Genomic DNA, 5013 nt, shown 5'->3' with positions numbered 1-5013 from the left:
TTCCTGGGGTGATTGTTGCACCTGGACACTCCTCCAAAGCCTTCTCAAAGGAACGCACTTCTTTTCCAGTGTCTGAAAAATTCTTCTAAAAAGCTCTGGCCCCCTGGCAAGGGATGTTGGTGATACTTGATTCCTACAAGTTCATTGTCGATTTGAGGTCAGGTTTGATCTGGCTGGAGACAGGCATAGCAAAATAATTGAGGTGTGGAAGTTTTATTTTTCTAAGCCAGTATTACTAGGGAAAGAATCACAAATCATTCCCAGGTGGAAGGAGTAGGTTGAATGAGGATTTTATTTTATTTTTTGTTTTGTTTCCTATTTTATTTTATTTTTTCCTTCTTTTATTTATTGAAGTATAGTTGACTTACGAGGATTTTTAAAAAGAATTTTTTTCTGATTACACTAGTAATAAATGTTTATTGCAGAACATTTGGATAATAATAATAATACTCCATAATATTACAACCCAGAGATACACATTGTTAACATTGTAGCATTTGGCCTTTCTTTCCCTTTATAAATGCGTTTCATCTTTGCTTTATCTATACACAATTGTGTCTTGCTCTATATAAGCTGAGCTTTTACATAAGTTATCCTTGGCATTTTCCCGTTCCTTAAAAATTCATAAAAATTCTTCAAGTATGTTTTTTTAATGCCTGTACATATTCAATTGTGTTTAACCAAGCTTCTAAGGAACATGTAAATTCTTTCTTATTTTTCGTATCATAAATTATACCAAGAACCCTACACATCTTGGTGTGCAGCTCTGATGATTTCTTCATTATAAAAATACAAAATTATTATTACTGGGTTGAAGAATATAAACATTTTTCAGGCTTTCAAAGCATACTTTGCCAAATTAAACATCAGAAAAATTACGTTACTGACCGTTGTACAGGCAGCGTACGAGCAAAAGAATTCTCTCTTCCTCTCATCAAGGAATCATGTGAACACAACAACAAGAGCAAAAGACAAAAAATCTTTGCCATGTGAAAATTAGAAAAAGGAAATTTGTTTTAAAATTTGCATTCCTTCTTTACTCTCGGGGTTTTCTTTTTTTTTTCCTTTTCCTGGCATATGTTTAGCGGTCTTTTCTAATTCTTCTGTAATTTTGTTTACATCCAAGGCCTATATTTATACTAGAATAAATGTCTTTTTAGTGTCCTATGAGGTGTATTTATATATTGTGACTCTTAATCTCTTAACTAAAAGCAGCTTTTCATTTCTTGAGGCAGAAACGTTTACATTTTAATGTAATCAGGTATATTGATTTTTAAGTGACTTTTTGTGAATGCACCTCTTTTTCCTCATCAGATATTTACATATATTTAAGCTTCACAATTTATGTATTTTAAAATTCATGTATTTTAAAATTTATTTTTATTTTAATTTTTTTGATAGATTTATTTTTTTAACTGAAGTATAGTTGATTTACAGCGTTGTGTTAGTTTCCAATGTACAGCAGTGATTCAGTTGTGTGAGTGTGTACATATACATATAATATAAAAATTTTTTTTCAGACTCTTTTCCCTTATAGGTTATTGCAAAATATTGAGTGTAATTCCCTGTGCTATACAGTAGGTCCTTGCTGGTTATCTATTTTATATATAGTAGTGTGCATATGTTAACTCCCAAACTCCTAATTTATCCCTCCCCGCCACCCCGCTTTCCCCTTTGGTAACCGTAAGTTTAGCAACTTATGTTTTTCAATGCCCATCTCTCTTGCTCAGAGATGATTTTCTTCTCAGAACTGGTTAATGGGATTAATAAATGCAATACCCACTTGAAATTTAAGTCCATGGACCACCCGTTTTCTAAAATCTTGTTATTTCTTGTGGCAAATGCATTTCATAGAGAGGCGTTTTCTCTAGTTTTTCAGAAGGGGTGCTTTCTTTGCACAGCAGTATCATTTTAGATGCTGGGACTTTTTTCTCCTTTAGGCCAATTCTTTTAGAGGAAGTTCTGTGTTTGTTTAAACCATAAAAATGATAATATTCTGTCAAAAGTAGATGGGGGTTCCCGCTCAAATTCTGCAGTTCTATATGAGGGGAGAACAGAAAATGGACACGAGTATGCATTTTTATTAGGAATTCCGTAGCTTGGGGGTGTGAGTAGATGTTGAGAGATGGGGTTTAGGGAGTCACAGCTGGGAAACTCGCCCTCGTGCAAAAGGACATCTCCCTGTCTGTGTTGGCTGAAGCTAATGCGAGCTCCCGGGAGGAATTAGGCTGCGTGGGGCTGGGGCCCCGGCCTGCACCCTGCGTGTTGAGGTCCCACTGTCTGCCCTTCCCCCTCCAAGGAAGGAAGTGTTAGCAAAGTTTGTCAGGGTCTTCTCCACTTCCAAGGCCACTCTAGTTTTTGGTGGGAAGTGGGGATCGTGACTCGATGAAATGTGCTTCCTTAAACCAGACCCACCCTACACTAAATCTGACAGTGATTTCTCCTAGTTTTATCCATTTTTCAATGAAGGTGTTTGCATGTGTCATTTCCAATATCCAGGTCAGCTGGGAGGCTAGATTTATTGATTAGTGCTTTGTCCCCATTTTGCAGAGAGGTACCGAAACCTCTATTTTTGATTTTTAAAGACAGTCCTCTCTCATACAGCCTGGCAAACTAGTTTGCAGGAGTATTTATGAGAGGTTGGAGCCTTGAGCCAGGTGAAGATACAAACCCTTCAGGCAGGTAACCCCTCTCAGCATGGAATTCCCAGACTGGGAAAGACAGAAGCGACAGCCTTGACAGTGGTTTGATTTGTGCTGGGTGGACCCGACTACAACTAAAATTGCAAAATGGTTTGTAGGATCATGACGGTTTCGTACACAATGTTAGAATCGGTTGAGATATTTAAACAGTCATGAAACTCAAGTGAACTGATCAATTCTGCACTCAGCAGGCTTGCTGGAAGCTTGGGATCGATCACCACTATAGTGAATTCCCTTGATCACAAGACTTGCCATCCTTGAACTTCAATTTCTTCATTTGCAAAGAGAAGGGGTGGAGCCTTCAAATTCTTAAATCTTATACACACACACACACATTCCACAAAACCCAAACAAACAAAACTCTAATATCTATCTATCTTTCATCTGTCTATATTTTATAGATGTCTGTATAGATATCTCTCTCTCTCTAGAAATATAAGGAATCCATATAGAATTAGAAAGACATATCTAATAAAGAAAGAACAAGCCTTTTCTTAATTCTCTTTATCAAAAGGGCTTTAAGATGAATGACATAAAAAACAACTAAACAGTATTACAGATTCCCGATCTTTCCCAGTTTCATTCTCCTTCGCTATTTGTCTTTTCTCCAAATACCTTGGTGATTCTGAGAAAACAGGAATGAACAGACTATTACAGGATAAAATATGTAGTTACTACTGAAACCCTTTTACTACATGATTTCACCCTGGGTTAATATATTAGACAAAGCACAGATTCCTTACCCCAGGGTCTGTGTGGGGATCCGAGATGGATCTTTTGTTGTAACAGTTTGTAGGTGCTGGTAGACGATAGCATGTGTTTCCTCTCTAACCCCCAATCCAAATCTCAGTTGAAAAGGAGCTTTGTTGGCTTGGTTTTCCTGGTGTGGATTTAAAATATTTCCATTTTCCACGGATAGATTAACACTTGACCATCCGTGTGATGTGCCAGCTCCTACCTTTGTCCTTCAAAGTTTGAAACTACACCCATCCTTAGAATTCCCCTCACAAAGCACAAGGAAATCCCTCCTCAGGCACAGCGAACCAGCTATAGACTTCATAATTAGCTTCTGTAATAAAGTACTTAACCTGAATAGAAGCCCTTACTAATTACAGCAGGAAGTTGTAAGGGCAGGGGCAGGCGGCTTACCCACAGCTGGGGTGAGGGTCTGCAGAGGTGTCTGGGAACGCACACCCACAAGGGTCCTGGTCCGCACCAGAGCCCCAGGCCTTAATTAGCCCCAGCAATTAAAAATGAAAACAATCCTCCATTTTCTCATTAAAAGATGGAAGCCCCTCCCCCACTGCATTAATCGAAATGATAATTTTGCTTGTGCAAAAACCCTGCTGATGGCCGAAGACAATGGTTAGTTCCTGCCCCCGCAAGACCTCGGCGCCCCTTTGCTTGCTAAATTCCAGACACCTCTGCGTAATGGGAGATTGATTAGGGTTAATAGACATTGTCACAGGTCAGGACACAAAACACTTGGGGTTATGGGCGCTCTTGCACATAAGATCACAAGCTATAAATCAAAGTGCTTAAAAGAAGCGCAGAGCTTTCCACCCTCAACTGTTGGTAACAATCGACTTCTGTTTTCCCCCAGCTACTGTCTCCGTTACCTTCCTCTGCATCTTGTTAATGCAGCCACGATGTCAGCCAGACAGATGTGGGGAGGGCTTGCGATTCATTTACCCCTCAAATTTTCAGAAGCCTAGAGGTGAGGGGTGTTCTGTACGGCTCCTTGGAATTCCTATGTTTGTTTTCTCTCCGTTGCTAAGGTAACCGGTGCCCAGCAGCAGCTGTAACAACGGTCAGCAGCTGTCCATCTCACTTTGACTTGATGGCCAAAAGGAATACAGATGGATGAAGAGATTGAAAAAAATTTTTAATGAAAGAAAACCTACCCCCAGAGGAGAATTTGAGTATTTAGTCTATGGGACACAGGGACACAGGGCAGACCGGGGGGGCGGGGGGGTGGTCAGTGATGTCTTTTGGGATCCAGCTGCCAGGGGCATAGCATCCCGGGAAGCAAAGCCACAGGCAGCGGGACCCTCATGGAGACAGTTTCTTAAAGTTACTGTATAAGAATAGCTGAAAGAAAACTGCCTCAACAGGAGGAAACGTCAAAAAATTTGAGAAAACATTAAGAAAAAGGACCTGGCTGTGAAAGTTAAGAATATTTGGGGCACTTGCACCTAACCATTAGTGCTTTCTGCTTCTTTCCTCTTAATAAGGGCTGACCTTAGGTTTAATGTATTTTTTTTTCCTTCTAATCAAAAGAAAGTAAAGCTGATTTGGAGATATACATTGG

General features: G+C 39.4%; 1 long non-coding RNA gene across 1 annotated transcript; it reads right to left on the bottom strand.

Moving 5' to 3' along the window:
• Positions 1–3174: 3174 nt before the first annotated feature.
• Positions 3175–4648, bottom strand: LOC309650294. Its single transcript, XR_014257507.1, has 3 exons — positions 4322–4648; positions 3446–3582; positions 3175–3327 (listed from the first exon to the last, which is right to left on the bottom strand). It is a non-coding gene; the product is annotated as an uncharacterized lncRNA (long non-coding RNA).
• Between the last annotated feature and the right edge of the window lie 365 nt (positions 4649–5013).

Source organism: Balaenoptera physalus (genome assembly GCF_965194825.1).
Source record: "Balaenoptera physalus genome assembly, chromosome: 20".
Lineage (NCBI taxonomy): Eukaryota > Metazoa > Chordata > Mammalia > Artiodactyla > Balaenopteridae > Balaenoptera > Balaenoptera physalus.
The sequence above is the reverse complement of the archived record's forward strand: the minus strand, read 5'-3'. Positions and strand labels throughout refer to the sequence as shown.